We start from the raw sequence: 19753 nt of genomic DNA, 5'->3' as shown, positions 1-19753 counted from the left end.
CTATGACATTTCCTTATAAATCGAGTAACGTTTCTATGGAAACGACAGGATTTTCTTTTGGGATACGACAATCTCATTTCAGATCCACTAATCCTTCTTTACTGCATCCCTCACTCCCACACATTGACGAATTCACAAGGAAATTGCGTCGCTATGAAATACTATGTGTTCTAAGACATTTCCTTCTAAATCGAGTAACGTGTCAATGGATACGACAGGATTTTCTTTTGGGATACGACAATCACATTTCCGATCCACTAATCCTTCTTTACTGCATCCCTCACTCCCACACATTGACGAATTCACACGGAAATTGCGTCGATATGAAATACTATGTGTTCTATGACTTCTCCTTGTAAATCGTGTAACGTTTCTATGGAAACGACAGGATTTTCTTTTGGGATACGTCAATCTCATTTCCGATCCACTAACCCTTCTTTACTGCATCTCTCACTCCCACACATTGACGAATTCACACGGAAATTGCGTCGCTATGAAATACTATGTGTTCTAAGACATTACCTTCTAAATCGAGTAACGTTTCTATGGAAACGACAGGATTTTCTTTTGGGATACGACAATCACATTTCCGATCCACTAATCCTTCTTTACTGCATCCCTCACTCCCACTCATTTACGAATTCACACGGAAATTGCGTCGCTATGAAATACTATGTGTTCTAAGACATTTCCTTCTAAATCGAGTAACGTTTCTATGGAAACGACAGGATTATCTTTTGGGATACGACAATCCCATTTCCGATCCACTAATCCTTCTTTACTGCATCCCTCACTCCCACACAGTGACGAATTCACACAGATATTGCGTCGCTATGAAATACTATGTGTTCTAAGACATTTCCTTCTAAATTGAGTAACGTGTCAATGGATACGACAGGATTTTCTTTTGGGATAAGACAATCACATTTCCGATCCACTAATCCTTCTTTACTGCATCCCTCACTCCCACACATTGACGAATTCACACGGAAATTGCGTCGCTATGAAATACTATGTGTTCTATGACTTCTCCTTCTAAATCGTGTAACGTTTCTATGGAAATGACAGGATTTTCTTTTGGGATACGACAATCTCATTTCCGATCCACTAATCCTTCTTTACTGCATCTCTCACTCCCACACATTGACGAATTCACACGGAAATTGCGTCGCTATGAAATACTATGTGTTCTAAGACATTACCTTCTAAATCGAGTAACGTTTCTATGGAAACGACAGGATTTTCTTTTGGGATACGACAATCACATTTCCGATCCACTAATCCTTCTTTACTGCATCCCTCACTCCCACTCATTTACGAATGCACACGGAAATTGCGTCGCTATGAAATACTATGTGTTCTAAGACATTTCCTTCTAAATCGAGTAACGTTTCTATGGAAACGACAGGATTATCTTTTGGGATACGACAATCCCATTTCCGATCCACTAATCCTTCTTTACTGCATCCCTCACTCCCACACATTGACGACTTCACACAGAAATTGCGTCGCTATGAAATACTATGTGTTCTAAGACATTTCCTTCTAAATTGAGTAACGTTTCTATGGAAACGACAGGATTTTCTTTTGGGATACGACAATCACATTTCCGATCCACTAATCCTTCTTTACTGCATCCCTCACTCCCACTCATTTACGAATTCACACGGAAATTGCGTCGCTATGAAATACTATGTGTTCTAAGACATTTCCTTCTAAATCGAGTAACGTTTCTATGGAAATGACAGGATTTTCTTTTGGGATACGACAATCTGATTTCCGATCCACTAATCCTTCTCTACTGCATCCCTCACTTTCACACATTGACGAATTCACACGGAAATTGCGTCGCTATGAAATACTATGTGTTCTAAGAGATTTCCTTCCAAATCGAGTAACGTTTCTATGGAAACGACAGGATTTTCTTTTGGGATACGACAATCACATTTCCGATCCACTAATCCTTCTTTACTGCATCCCTCACTCCCACACATTGACGAATTCACACGGAAATTGCGTCGCTATGAAATACTATGTGTTCTATGACTTCTCCGTCTAAATCGAGTAACGTTTCTATGGAAAGGACCGGATTTTCTTTTGGGATACGACAATCTCATTTCCGATCCACTAATCCTTCTTTACTGCATCCCTCACTCCCACACATTGACGAATTCACACGGAAATTGCGTCGCTATGAAATACTATGTGTTCTAAGACATTTCCTTCTAAATCGAGTAACGTTTCTATGGAAATGACAGGATTTTCTTTTGGGATACGACAATCTGATTTCCGATCCACTAATCCTTCTCTACTGCATCCCTCACTTTCACACATTGACGAATTCACACGGAAATTGCGTCGCTATGAAATACTATGTGTTCTATGACTTCTCCTTCTAAATCGAGTAACGTTTCTATGGAAACGACAGGATTTTCTTTTGGGATACGACAATCACATTTCCGATCCACTAATCCTTTTACTGCATCCCTCACTCCCACACATTGACGAATTCACACGGAAATTTCGTCGCTATGAAATACTATGTGTTCCATGACATTTCCTTATAAATCGAGTAACGTTTCTATGGAAACGACAGGATTTTCTTTTGGGATACGACAATCTCATTTCAGATCCACTAATCCTTCTTTACTGCATCCCTCACTCCCACACATTGACGAATTCACAAGGAAATTGCGTCGCTATGAAATACTATGTGTTCTAAGACATTTCCTTCTAAATCGAGTAACGTGTCAATGGATACGACAGGATTTTCTTTGGGATACGACAATCACATTTCCGATCGACTAATCCTTCTTTACTGCATCCCTCACTCCCACACATTGACGAATTCACACGGAAATTGCGTCGCTATGAAATACTATGTGTTCTATGACTTCTCCTTCTAAATCGTGTAACGTTTCTATGGAAACGACCGGATTTTCTTTTGGGATACGACAATCTCATTTACGATCCACTAACCCTTCTTTACTGCATCTCTCACTCCCACACATTGACGAATTCACACGGAAATTGCGTCGCTATGAAATACTATGTGTTCTAAGACATTACCTTCTAAATCGAGTAACGTTTCTATGGAAACGACAGGATTTTCTTTTGGGATACGACAATCACATTTCCGATCCACTAATCCTTCTTTACTGCATCCCTCACTCCCACTCACTTACGAATTCACACGGAAATTGCGTCGCTATGAAATACTATGTGTTCTAAGACATTTCCTTCTAAATCGAGTAACGTTTCTATGGAAACGAAAGGATTATCTTTTGGGATACGACAATCCCATTTCCGATCCACTAATCCTTCTTTACTGCATCCCTCACTCCCACACAGAGACGAATTCACACAGAAATTGCGTCGCTATGAAATACTATGTGTTCTAAGACATTTCCTTCTAAATTGAGTAACGTGTCAATGGATACGACAGGATTTTCTTTTGGGATAAGACAATCACATTTCCGATCCACTAATCCTTCTTTACTGCATCCCTCACTCCCACACATTGACGAATTCACACGGAAATTGCGTCGCTATGAAATACTATGTGTTCTAAGACTTCTCCTTCTAAATCGTGTAACGTTTCTATGGAAACGACAGGATTTTCTTTTGGGATACGACAATCTCATTTCCGATCCACTAATCCTTCTTTACTGCATCTCTCACTCCCACACATTGACGAATTCACACGGAAATTGCGTCGCTATGAAATACTATGTGTTCTAAGACATTACCTTCTAAATCGAGTAACGTTTCTATGGAAACGACAGGATTTTCTTTTGGGATACGACAATCACATTTCCGATCCACTAATCCTTCTTTACTGCATCCCTCACTCCCACTCATTTACGAATGCACACGGAAATTGCGTCGCTATGAAATACTATGTGTTCTAAGACATTTCCTTCTAAATCGAGTAACGTTTCTATGGAAACGACAGGATTATCTTTTGGGATACGACAATCCCATTTCCGATCCACTAATCCTTCTTTACTGCATCCCTCACTCCCACACATTGACGAATTCACACAGAAATTGCGTCGCTATGAAATGCTATGTGTTCTAAGACATTTCCTTCTAAATTGAGTAACGTTTCTATGGAAACGACAGGATTTTCTTTTGGGATACGACAATCACATTTCCGATCCACTAATCCTTCTTTACTGCATCCCTCACTCCCACTCATTTACGAATTCACACGGAAATTGCGTCGCTATGAAATACTATGTGTTCTAAGACATTTCCTTCTAAATCGAGTAACGTTTCTATGGAAATGACAGGATTTTCTTTTGGGATACGACAATCTGATTTCCGATCCACTAATCCTTCTCTACTGCATCCCTCACTTTCACACATTGACGAATTCACACGGAAATTGCGTCGCTATGAAATACTATGTGTTCTAAGAGATTTCCTTCCAAATCGAGTAACGTTTCTATGGAAACGACAGGATTTTCTTTTGGGATACGACAATCACATTTCCGATCCACTAATCCTTCTTTACTGCATCCCTCACTCCCACACATTGACGAATTCACACGGAAATTGCGTCGCTATGAAATACTATGTGTTCTATGACTTCTCCGTCTAAATCGAGTAACGTTTCTATGGAAAGGACCGAATTTTCTTTTGGGATACGACAATCTCATTTCCGATCCACTAATCCTTCTTTACTGCATCCCTCACTCCCACACATTGACGAATTCACACGGAAATTGCGTCGCTATGAAATACTATGTGTTCTAAGACATTTCCTTCTAAATCGAGTAACGTTTCTATGGAAATGACAGGATTTTCTTTTGGGATACGACAATCTGATTTCCGATCCACTAATCCTTCTCTACTGCATCCCTCACTTTCACACATTGACGAATTCACACGGAAATTGCGTCGCTATGAAATACTATGTGTTCTATGACTTCTCCTTCTAAATCGAGTAACGTTTCTATGGAAACGACAGGATTTTCTTTTGGGATACGACAATCACATTTCCGATCCACTAATCCTTTTACTGCATCCCTCACTCCCACACATTGACGAATTCACACGGAAATTTCGTCGCTATGAAATACTATGTGTTCCATGACATTTCCTTATAAATCGAGTAACGTTTCTATGGAAACGACAGGATTTTCTTTTGGGATACGACAATCTCATTTCAGATCCACTAATCCTTCTTTACTGCATCCCTCACTCCCACACATTGACGAATTCACAAGGAAATTGCGTCGCTATGAAATACTATGTGTTCTAAGACATTTCCTTCTAAATCGAGTAACGTGTCAATGGATACGACAGGATTTTCTTTGGGATACGACAATCACATTTCCGATCCACTAATCCTTCTTTACTGCATCCCTCACTCCCACACATTGACGAATTCACACGGAAATTGCGTCGCTATGAAATACTATGTGTTCTATGACTTCTCCTTCTAAATCGTGTAACGTTTCTATGGAAACGACAGGATTTTCTTTTGGGATACGACAATCTCATTTCCGATCCACTAACCCTTCTTTACTGCATCTCTCACTCCCACACATTGACGAATTCACACGGAAATTGCGTCGCTATGAAATACTATGTGTTCTAAGACATTACCTTCTAAATCGAGTAACGTTTCTATGGAAACGACAGGATTTTCTTTTGGGATACGACAATCACATTTCCGATCCACTAATCCTTCTTTACTGCATCCCTCACTCCCACTCATTTACGAATTCACACGGAAATTGCGTCGCTATGAAATACTATGTGTTCTATGACTTCTCCTTCTAAATCGTGTAACGTTTCTATGGAAACGACAGGATTTTCTTTTGGGATACGACAATCTCATTTCCGATCCACTAATCCTTCTTTACTGCATCTCTCACTCCCACACATTGACGAATTCACACGGAAATTGCGTCGCTATGAAATACTATGTGTTCTAAGACATTACCTTCTAAATCGAGTAACGTTTCTATGGAAACGACAGGAATTTCTTTTGGGATACGACAATCACATTTCCGATCCACTAATCCTTCTTTACTGCATCCCCCACTCCCACTCATTTACGAATGCACACGGAAATTGCGTCGCTATGAAATACTATGTGTTCTAAGACATTTCCTTCTAAATCGAGTAACGTTTCTATGGAAACGACAGGATTATCTTTTGGGATACGACAATCCCATTTCCGATCCACTAATCCTTCTTTACTGCATCCCTCACTCCCACACATTGACGAATTCACACAGAAATTGCGTCGCTATGAAATACTATGTGTTCTAAGACATTTCCTTCTAAATCGAGTAACGTTTCTATGGAAACGACAGGATTTTCTTTTGGGATACGACAATCACATTTCCGATCCACTAATCCTTCTATACTGCATCCCTCACTCCCACTCATTTACGAATTCACACGGAAATTGCGTCGCTATGAAATACTATGTGTTCTAAGACATTTCCTTCTAAATCGAGTAACGTTTCTATGGAAACGACAGGATTTTCCTTTCGTATACGACAATCACATTTCCGATCCACTAATCTTTCTTTACTGCATCCCTCACCCCCACACATTGACGAATTCACACGGAAATTGCGTCGCTATGAAATACTATGTGTTCTAAGACATTTCCTTCTAAATCGAGTAACGTTTCTATGGAAACGACAGGATTTTCTTTTGGGATACGACAATCTCATTTCCGATCCACTAATCCTTCTTTACTGCATCCCTCACTCCCACACATTGACGAATTCACCCGGAAATTGCGTCGCTATGAAATACTATGTGTTCTAAGACATTTCCTTCTAAGTCGGGTAACGTTTCTATGGAAACGACAGGATTTTCTTTTGGGGTACGACAATCTCATTTCCGATCCACTAATCCTTCTTTACTGCATCCCTCACTCCCACACATTGACGAATTCACACGGAAATTGCGTCGCTATGAAATACTATGTGTTCTAAGACATTTCCTTCCAAATCGAGTAACGTTTCTATGGAAACGACAGGATTTTCTTTTGGGATACGACAATCACATTTCCGATCCACTAATCCTTCTTTACTGCATCCCTCACTCCCACACATTGACGAATTCACACGGAAATTGCGTCGCTATGAAATACTATGTGTTCTATGACTTCTCCGTCTAAATCGAGTAACGTTTCTATGGAAAGGACCGGATTTTCTTTTGGGATACGACAATCTCATTTCCGATCCACTAATCCTTCTTTACTGCATCCCTCACTCCCACACATTGACGAATTCACACGGAAATTGCGTCGCTATGAAATACTATGTGTTCTAAGACATTTCCTTCTAAATCGAGTAACGTTTCTATGGAAATGACAGGATTTTCTTTTGGGATACGACAATCTGATTTCCGATCCACTAATCCTTCTCTACTGCATCCCTCACTTTCACACATTGACGAATTCACACGGAAATTGCGTCGCTATGAAATACTATGTGTTCTATGACTTCTCCTTCTAAATCGAGTAACGTTTCTATGGAAACGACAGGATTTTCTTTTGGGATACGACAATCACATTTCCGATCCACTAATCCTTTTACTGCATCCCTCACTCCCACACATTGACGAATTCACACGGAAATTTCGTCGCTATGAAATACTATGTGTTCCATGACATTTCCTTATAAATCGAGTAACGTTTCTATGGAAACGACAGGATTTTCTTTTGGGATACGACAATCACATTTCCGATCCACTAATCCTTTTACTGCATCCCTCACTCCCACACATTGACGAATTCACAAGGAAATTGCGTCGCTATGAAATACTATGTGTTCTAAGACATTTCCTTCTAAATCGAGTAACGTGTCAATGGATACGACAGGATTTTCTTTAGGGATACGACAATCACATTTCCGATCCACTAATCCTTCTTTACTGCATCCCTCACTCCCACACATTGACGAATTCACACGGAAATTGCGTCGCTATGAAATACTATGTGTTCTATGACTTCTCCTTCTAAATCGTGTAACGTTTCTATGGAAACGACAGGATTTTCTTTTGGGATACGACAATCTTATTTCCGATCCACTAACCCTTCTTTACTGCATCTCTCACTCCCACACATTGACGAATTCACACGGAAATTGCGTCGCTATGAAATACTATGTGTTCTAAGACATTACCTTCTAAATCGAGTAACGTTTCTATGGAAACGACAGGATTTTCTTTTGTTATACGACAATCACATTTCCGATCCACTAATCCTTCTTTACTGCATCCCTCACTCCCACTCATTTACGAATTCACATGGAAATTGCGTCGCTATGAAATACTATGTGTTCTAAGACATTTCCTTCTAAATTGAGAAACGTTTCTATGGAAACGACAGGATTTTCTTTTGGGATACGACAATCACATTTCCGATCCACTAATCCTTGTTTACTGTATCCCTCACTCCCACTCATTTACGAATTCACACGGAAATTGCGTCGCTATGAAAAACTATGTGTTCTAAGACATTTCCTTCTAAATCGAGTAACGTTTCTATGGAAACGACGGGATTTTCCTTTCGGATACGAGAATCACATTTCCGATCCACTAATCTTTCTTTACTGCATCCCTCACTCCCACACATTGACGAATTCACACGGAAATTGCGTCGCTATGAAATACTATGTGTTCTAAGACATTTCCTTCTAAATCGAGTAACGTTTCTATGGAAACGACAGGATTTTCTTTTGGGATACGACAATCTCATTTCCGATCCACTAATCCTTCTTTACTGCATCCCCCACTCCCACACATTGACGAATTCACACGGAAATTGCGTCGCTATGAAATACTATGTGTTCTAAGACATTTCCTTCCAAATCGAGTAACGTTTCTATGGAAACGACAGGATTTTCTTTTGGGATACGACAATCACATTTCCGATCCACTAATCCTTCTTTACTGCATCCCTCACTCCCACACATTGACGAATTCACACGGAAATTGCGTCGCTATGAAATACTATGTGTTCTATGACTTCTCCGTCTAAATCGAGTAACGTTTCTATGGAAAGGACCGGATTTTCTTTTGGGATACGACAATCTCATTTCCGATCCACTAATCCTTCTTTACTGCATCCCTCACTCCCACACATTGACGAATTCACACGGAAATTGCGTCGCTATGAAATACTATGTGTTCTAAGACATTTCCTTCTAAATCGAGTAACGTTTCTATGGAAACGACAGGATTTTCTTTTGGGATACGACAATCTGATTTCCGATCCACTAATCCTTCTCTACTGCATCCCTCACTTTCACACATTGACGAATTCACACGGAAATTGCGTCGCTATGAAATACTATGTGTTCTATGACTTCTCCTTCTAAATCGAGTAACGTTTCTATGGAAACGACAGGATTTTCTTTTGGGATACGACAATCACATTTCCGATCCACTAATCCTTCTTTACTGCATCCCTCACTCCCACACATTGACGAATTCACACGGAAATTTCGTCGCTATGAAATACTATGTGTTCTATGACATTTCCTTATAAATCGAGTAACGTTTCTATGGAAACGACAGGATTTTCTTTTGGGATACGACAATCACATTTCCGATCCACTAATCCTTCTTTACTGCATCCCTCACTCCCACTCATTTACGAATTCACACGGAAATTGCGTCGCTATGAAATACTATGTGTTCTATGACTTCTCCTTCTAAATCGTGTAACGTTTCTATGGAAACGACAGGATTTTCTTTTGGGATACGACAATCTCATTTCCGATCCACTAATCCTTCTTTACTGCATCTCTCACTCCCACACATTGACGAATTCACACGGAAATTGCGTCGCTATGAAATACTATGTGTTCTAAGACATTACCTTCTAAATCGAGTAACGTTTCTATGGAAACGACAGGAATTTCTTTTGGGATACGACAATCACATTTCCGATCCACTAATCCTTCTTTACTGCATCCCCCACTCCCACTCATTTACGAATGCACACGGAAATTGCGTCGCTATGAAATACTATGTGTTCTAAGACATTTCCTTCTAAATCGAGTAACGTTTCTATGGAAACGACAGGATTATCTTTTGGGATACGACAATCCCATTTCCGATCCACTAATCCTTCTTTACTGCATCCCTCACTCCCACACATTGACGAATTCACACAGAAATTGCGTCGCTATGAAATACTATGTGTTCTAAGACATTTCCTTCTAAATCGAGTAACGTTTCTATGGAAACGACAGGATTTTCTTTTGGGATACGACAATCACATTTCCGATCCACTAATCCTTCTATACTGCATCCCTCACTCCCACTCATTTACGAATTCACACGGAAATTGCGTCGCTATGAAATACTATGTGTTCTAAGACATTTCCTTCTAAATCGAGTAACGTTTCTATGGAAACGACAGGATTTTCCTTTCGTATACGACAATCACATTTCCGATCCACTAATCTTTCTTTACTGCATCCCTCACCCCCACACATTGACGAATTCACACGGAAATTGCGTCGCTATGAAATACTATGTGTTCTAAGACATTTCCTTCTAAATCGAGTAACGTTTCTATGGAAACGACAGGATTTTCTTTTGGGATACGACAATCTCATTTCCGATCCACTAATCCTTCTTTACTGCATCCCTCACTCCCACACATTGACGAATTCACCCGGAAATTGCGTCGCTATGAAATACTATGTGTTCTAAGACATTTCCTTCTAAGTCGGGTAACGTTTCTATGGAAACGACAGGATTTTCTTTTGGGGTACGACAATCTCATTTCCGATCCACTAATCCTTCTTTACTGCATCCCTCACTCCCACACATTGACGAATTCACACGGAAATTGCGTCGCTATGAAATACTATGTGTTCTAAGACATTTCCTTCCAAATCGAGTAACGTTTCTATGGAAACGACAGGATTTTCTTTTGGGATACGACAATCACATTTCCGATCCACTAATCCTTCTTTACTGCATCCCTCACTCCCACACATTGACGAATTCACACGGAAATTGCGTCGCTATGAAATACTATGTGTTCTATGACTTCTCCGTCTAAATCGAGTAACGTTTCTATGGAAAGGACCGGATTTTCTTTTGGGATACGACAATCTCATTTCCGATCCACTAATCCTTCTTTACTGCATCCCTCACTCCCACACATTGACGAATTCACACGGAAATTGCGTCGCTATGAAATACTATGTGTTCTAAGACATTTCCTTCTAAATCGAGTAACGTTTCTATGGAAATGACAGGATTTTCTTTTGGGATACGACAATCTGATTTCCGATCCACTAATCCTTCTCTACTGCATCCCTCACTTTCACACATTGACGAATTCACACGGAAATTGCGTCGCTATGAAATACTATGTGTTCTATGACTTCTCCTTCTAAATCGAGTAACGTTTCTATGGAAACGACAGGATTTTCTTTTGGGATACGACAATCACATTTCCGATCCACTAATCCTTTTACTGCATCCCTCACTCCCACACATTGACGAATTCACACGGAAATTTCGTCGCTATGAAATACTATGTGTTCCATGACATTTCCTTATAAATCGAGTAACGTTTCTATGGAAACGACAGGATTTTCTTTTGGGATACGACAATCACATTTCCGATCCACTAATCCTTTTACTGCATCCCTCACTCCCACACATTGACGAATTCACAAGGAAATTGCGTCGCTATGAAATACTATGTGTTCTAAGACATTTCCTTCTAAATCGAGTAACGTGTCAATGGATACGACAGGATTTTCTTTAGGGATACGACAATCACATTTCCGATCCACTAATCCTTCTTTACTGCATCCCTCACTCCCACACATTGACGAATTCACACGGAAATTGCGTCGCTATGAAATACTATGTGTTCTATGACTTCTCCTTCTAAATCGTGTAACGTTTCTATGGAAACGACAGGATTTTCTTTTGGGATACGACAATCTTATTTCCGATCCACTAACCCTTCTTTACTGCATCTCTCACTCCCACACATTGACGAATTCACACGGAAATTGCGTCGCTATGAAATACTATGTGTTCTAAGACATTACCTTCTAAATCGAGTAACGTTTCTATGGAAACGACAGGATTTTCTTTTGTTATACGACAATCACATTTCCGATCCACTAATCCTTCTTTACTGCATCCCTCACTCCCACTCATTTACGAATTCACATGGAAATTGCGTCGCTATGAAATACTATGTGTTCTAAGACATTTCCTTCTAAATTGAGAAACGTTTCTATGGAAACGACAGGATTTTCTTTTGGGATACGACAATCACATTTCCGATCCACTAATCCTTGTTTACTGTATCCCTCACTCCCACTCATTTACGAATTCACACGGAAATTGCGTCGCTATGAAAAACTATGTGTTCTAAGACATTTCCTTCTAAATCGAGTAACGTTTCTATGGAAACGACGGGATTTTCCTTTCGGATACGAGAATCACATTTCCGATCCACTAATCTTTCTTTACTGCATCCCTCACTCCCACACATTGACGAATTCACACGGAAATTGCGTCGCTATGAAATACTATGTGTTCTAAGACATTTCCTTCTAAATCGAGTAACGTTTCTATGGAAACGACAGGATTTTCTTTTGGGATACGACAATCTCATTTCCGATCCACTAATCCTTCTTTACTGCATCCCCCACTCCCACACATTGACGAATTCACACGGAAATTGCGTCGCTATGAAATACTATGTGTTCTAAGACATTTCCTTCCAAATCGAGTAACGTTTCTATGGAAACGACAGGATTTTCTTTTGGGATACGACAATCACATTTCCGATCCACTAATCCTTCTTTACTGCATCCCTCACTCCCACACATTGACGAATTCACACGGAAATTGCGTCGCTATGAAATACTATGTGTTCTATGACTTCTCCGTCTAAATCGAGTAACGTTTCTATGGAAAGGACCGGATTTTCTTTTGGGATACGACAATCTCATTTCCGATCCACTAATCCTTCTTTACTGCATCCCTCACTCCCACACATTGACGAATTCACACGGAAATTGCGTCGCTATGAAATACTATGTGTTCTAAGACATTTCCTTCTAAATCGAGTAACGTTTCTATGGAAACGACAGGATTTTCTTTTGGGATACGACAATCTGATTTCCGATCCACTAATCCTTCTCTACTGCATCCCTCACTTTCACACATTGACGAATTCACACGGAAATTGCGTCGCTATGAAATACTATGTGTTCTATGACTTCTCCTTCTAAATCGAGTAACGTTTCTATGGAAACGACAGGATTTTCTTTTGGGATACGACAATCACATTTCCGATCCACTAATCCTTCTTTACTGCATCCCTCACTCCCACACATTGACGAATTCACACGGAAATTTCGTCGCTATGAAATACTATGTGTTCTATGACATTTCCTTATAAATCGAGTAACGTCTCTATGGAAACGACAGGATTTTCTTTTGGGATACGACAATCTCATTTCAGATCCACTAATCCTTCTTTGTCCGGCCGAAGTGGCCGTGCGGTTAAAGGCGCTGCAGTCTGGAACCGCAAGACCGCTACGGTCGCAGGTTCGAATCCTGCCTCGGGCATGGATCTTTGTGACGTCCTTAGGTTAGTTAGGTTTAACTAGTTCTAAGTTCTAGGGGACTAATGACCTCAGCAGTTGAGTCCCATAGTGCTCAGAGCCATTTGAACCATTTGAATCCTTCTTTACTGCATCCCTCACTCCCACACATTGACGAATTCACAAGGAAATTGCGTCGCTATGAAATACTATGTGTTCTAAGACATTTCCTTCTAAATCGAGTAACGTGTCAATGGATACGACAGGATTTTCTTTTGGGATACGACAATCACATTTCCGATCCACTAATCCTTCTTTACTGCATCCCTCACTCCCACACATTGACGAATTCACACGGAAATTGCGTCGCTATGAAATACTATGTGTTCTATGACTTCTCCTTCTAAATCGTGTAACGTTTCTATGGAAACGACAGGATTTTCTTTTGGGATACGACAATCTCATTTCCGATCCACTAACCCTTCTTTACTGCATCTCTCACTCCCACACATTGACGAATTCACACGGAAATTGCGTCGCTATGAAATACTATGTGTTCTAAGACATTACCTTCTAAATCGAGTAACGTTTCTATGGAAACGACAGGATTTTCTTTTGGGATACGACAATCACATTTCCGATCCACTAATCCTTCTTTACTGCATCCCTCACTCCCACTCATTTACGAATTCACACGGAAATTGCGTCGATATGATATACTATGTGTTCTAAGACATTTCCTTCTAAATCGAGTAACGTTTCTATGGAAACGACAGGATTATCTTTTGGGATACGACAATCCCATTTCCGATCCACTAATCCTTCTTTACTGAATCCCTCAATCCCACACAGTGACGAATTCACACAGAAATTGCGTCGCTATGAAATACTATGTGTTCTAAGACATTTCCTTCTAAATTGAGTAACGTTTCTATGGAAACGACAGGATTTTCTTTTGGGATACGACAATCACATTTCCGATCCACTAATCCTTCTTTACTGCATCCCTCACTCCCACTCATTTACGAATTCACACGGAAATTGCGTCGCTATGAAATACTATGTGTTCTAAGACATTTCCTTCTAAATCGAGTAACGTTTCTATGGAAACGACAGGATTTTCCTTTCGGATACGACAATCACATTTCCGATCCACTAATCTTTCTTTACTGCATCCCTCACTCCCACACATTGACGAATTCACACGGAAATTGCGTCGCTATGAAATACTATGTGTTCTAAGACATTTCCTTCTAAATCGAGTAACGTTTCTATGGAAACGACAGGATTTTCTTTTGGGATACGACAATCACATTTCCGATCCACTAATCCTAATTTACTGCATCCCTCACTCCCACACATTGACGAATTCACACGGAAATTGCGTAGCTATGAAATACTATGTGTTCTATGACTTCTCCTTCTAAATCGAGTAACGTTTCTATCGAAACGACAGGATTTTCTTTTGGGATACGACAATCTCATTTCCGATCCACTAATCCTTCTTTACTGCATCCCTCCCTCGCACACATTGACGAAATCACACGGAAATTGCGTCGCTATGAAATACTATGTGTTCTTAGACATTTCCTTCTAAATCGAGTAACGTTTCTATGGAAACGACAGGATTTTCTTTTGGGATACGAATATCACATTTCCGATCCACTAATCCTTCTTTACTGCATCCCTCACTCTCACACATTGACGAATTCACACGGAAATTGCGTCGCTATGAAATACTATGTGTTGTAAGACATTTCCTTCTAAATCGAGTAACGTTTCTATGGAAACGACAGGATTTTCTTTTGGGATACGACAATCACATTTCCGATCCACTAATCCTTCTTTACTGCATCCCTCACTCCCACACATTGACGAATTCACACGGAAATTGCATCGCTATGAAACACTATGTGTTCTAAGACATTTCCTTCTAAATCGATTAACGTTTCTATGGAAACGACAGGATTTTCTTTTGGGGTACGACAATATCATTTCCGATCCACTAATCCTTCTTTACTGCATCCCTCACTCCCACACATTGACGAATTCACACGGAAATTGCGTCGCTATGAAATACTATGTGTTCTAAGACATTTCCTTCTAAATCGAGTAACGTTTCTATGGAAACGAGAGGATTTTCTTTTGGGATACGACAATCACATTTCCGATCCACTAATCCTTCTTTACTGCATCCCTCACTCCCACACATTGACGAATTCACACGGAAATTGCGTCGCTATGAAATACTATGTGTTCTAAGACATTTCCTTCTAAATCGAGTAACGTTTCTATGGAAATGACAGGATTTTCTTTTGGGATACGACAATCTGATTTCCGATCCACTAATCCTTCTCTACTGCATCCCTCACTTTCACACATTGACGAATTCACACGGAAATTGCGTCGCTATGAAATACTATGTGTTCTAAGACATTTCCTTCCAAATCGAGTAACGTTTCTATGGAAACGACAGGATTTTCTTTTGGGATACGACAATCACATTTCCGATCCACTAATCCTTCTTTACTGCATCCCTCACTCCCACACATTGACGAATTCACACGGAAATTGCGTCGCTATGAAATACTATGTGTTCTATGACTTCTCCGTCTAAATCGAGTAACGTTTCTATGGAAAGGACCGGATTTTCTTTTGGGATACGACAATCTCATTTCCGATCCACTAATCCTTCTTTACTGCATCCCTCACTCCCACACATTGACGAATTCACACGGAAATTGCGTCGCTATGAAATAGTATGTGTTCTAAGACATTTCCTTCTAAATCGAGTAACGTTTCTATGGAAATGACAGGATTTTCTTTTGGGATACGACAATCTGATTTCCGATCCACTAATCCTTCTCTACTGCATCCCTCACTTTCACACATTGACGAATTCACACGGAAATTGCGTCGCTATGAAATACTATGTGTTCTATGACTTCTCCTTCTAAATCGAGTAACGTTTCTATGGAAACGACAGGATTTTCTTTTGGGATACGACAATCACATTTCCGATCCACTAATCCTTTTACTGCATCCCTCACTCCCACACATTGACGAATTCACACGGAAATTTCGTCGCTATGAAATACTTCTTTGTTCCATGACATTTCCTTATAAATCGAGTAACGTTTCTATGGAAACGACAGGATTTTCTTTTGGGATACGACAATCTCATTTCAGATCCACTAATCCTTCTTTACTGCATCCCTCACTCCCACACATTGACGAATTCACAAGGAAATTGCGTCGCTATGAAATACTATGTGTTCTAAGACATTTCCTTCTAAATCGAGTAACGTGTCAATGGATACGACAGGATTTTCTTTGGGATACGACAATCACATTTCCGATCCACTAATCCTTCTTTACTGCATCCCTCACTCCCACACATTGACGAATTCACACGGAAATTGCGTCGCTATGAAATACTATGTGTTCTATGACTTCTCCTTCTAAATCGTGTAACGTTTCTATGGAAACGACAGGATTTTCTTTTGGGATACGACAATCTCATTTCCGATCCACTAACCCTTCTTTACTGCATCTCTCACTCCCACACATTGACGAATTCACACGGAAATTGCGTCGCTATGAAATACTATGTGTTCTAAGACATTACCTTCTAAATCGAGTAACGTTTCTATGGAAACGACAGGATTTTCTTTTGGGATACGACAATCACATTTCCGATCCACTAATCCTTCTTTACTGCATCCCTCACTCCCACTCATTTACGAATTCACACGGAAATTGCGTCGCTATGAAATACTATGTGTTCTAAGACATTTCCTTCTAAATCGAGTAACGTTTCTATGGAAACGACAGGATTATCTTTTGGGATACGACAATCCCATTTCCGATCCACTAATCCTTCTTTACTGCATCCCTCACTCCCACACAGTGACGAATTCACACAGAAATTGCGTCGCTATGAAATACTATGTGTTCTAAGACATTTCCTTCTAAATTGAGTAACGTGTCAATGGATACGACAGGATTTTCTTTTGGGATAAGACAATCACATTTCCGATCCACTAATCCTTCTTTACTGCATCCCTCACTCCCACACATTGACGAATTCACACGGAAATTGCGTCGCTATGAAATACTATCTGTTCTATGACTTCTCCTTCTAAATCGTGTAACGTTTCTATGGAAACGACAGGATTTTCTTTTGGGATACGACAATCTCATTTCCGATCCACTAATCCTTCTTTACTGCATCTCTCACTCCCACACATTGACGAATTCACACGGAAATTGCGTCGCTATGAAATACTATGTGTTCTAAGACATTACCTTCTAAATCGAGTAACGTTTCTATGGAAACGACAGGATTTTCTTTTGGGATACGACAATCACATTTCCGATCCACTAATCCTCCTTTACTGCATCCCTCACTCCCACTCATTTACGAATGCACACGGAAATTGCGCCGCTATGAAATACTATGTGTTCTAAGACATTTCCTTCTAAATCGAGTAACGTTTCTATGGAAACGACAGGATTATCTTTTGGGATACGACAATCCCATTTCCGATCCACTAATCCTTCTTTACTGCATCCCTCACTCCCACACATTGACGAATTCACACAGAAATTGCGTCGCTATGAAATACTATGTGTTCTAAGACATTTCCTTCTAAATCGAGTAACGTTTCTATGGAAACGACAGGATTTTCTTTTGGGATACGACAATCACATTTCCGATCCACTAATCCTTCTATACTGCATCCCTCACTCCCACTCATTTACGAATTCACACGGAAATTGCGTCGCTATGAAATACTATGTGTTCTAAGACATTTCCTTCTAAATCGAGTAACGTTTCTATGGAAACGACAGGATTTTCCTTTCGTATACGACAATCACATTTCCGATCCACTAATCTTTCTTTACTGCATCCCTCACCCCCACACATTGACGAATTCACACGGAAATTGCGTCGCTATGAAATACTATGTGTTCTAAGACATTTCCTTCTAAATCGAGTAACGTTTCTATGGAAACGACAGGATTTTCTTTTGGGATACGACAATCTCATTTCCGATCCACTAATCCTTCTTTACTGCATCCCTCACTCCCACACATTGACGAATTCACCCGGAAATTGCGTCGCTATGAAATACTATGTGTTCTAAGACATTTCCTTCTAAATCGGGTAACGTTTCTATGGAAACGACAGGATTTTCTTTTGGGGTACGACAATCTCATTTCCGATCCACTAATCCTTCTTTACTGCATCCCTCACTCCCACACATTGACGAATTCACACGGAAATTGCGTCGCTATGAAATACTATGTGTTCTAAGACATTTCCTTCCAAATCGAGTAACGTTTCAATGGAAACGACAGGATTTTCTTTTGGGATACGACAATCACATTTCCGATCCACTAATCCTTCTTTACTGCATACCTCACTCCCACACATTGACGAATTCACACGGAAATTGCGTCGCTATGAAATACTATGTGTTCTATGACTTCTCCGTCTAAATCGAGTAACGTTTCTATGGAAAGGACCGGATTTTCTTTTGGGATACGACAATCTCATTTCCGATCCACTAATCCTTCTTTACTGCATCCCTCACTCCCACACATTGACGAATTCACACGGAAATTGCGTCGCTATGAAATACTATGTGTTCTAAGACATTTCCTTCTAAACCGAGTAACGTTTCTATGGAAATGACAGGATTTTCTTTTGGGATACGACAATCTGATTTCCGATCCACTAATCCTTCTCTACTGCATCCCTCACTTTCACACATTGACGAATTCACACGGAAATTGCGTCGCTATGAAATACTATGTGTTCTATGACTTCTCCTTCTAAATCGAGTAACGTTTCTATGGAAACGACAGGATTTTCTTTTGGGATACGACAATCACATATCCGATCCACTAATCCTTTTACTGCATCCCTCACTCCCACACATTGACGAATTCACACGGAAATTTCGTCGCTATGAAATACTATGTGTTCCATGACATTTCCTTATAAATCGAGTAACGTTTCTATGGAAACGACAGGATTTTCTTTTGGGATACGACAATCTCATTTCAGATCCACTAATCCCTCTTTACTGCATCCCCCACTCCCACACATTGACGAATTCACAAGGAAATTGCGTCGCTATGAAATACTATGTGTTCTAAGACAT

This window comes from Schistocerca serialis, chromosome 9 (assembly GCF_023864345.2).
Source record: "Schistocerca serialis cubense isolate TAMUIC-IGC-003099 chromosome 9, iqSchSeri2.2, whole genome shotgun sequence".
Classification (NCBI taxonomy): Eukaryota; Metazoa; Arthropoda; class Insecta; order Orthoptera; family Acrididae; genus Schistocerca; species Schistocerca serialis.
The sequence above is the reverse complement of the archived record's forward strand: the minus strand, read 5'-3'. Positions refer to the sequence as shown.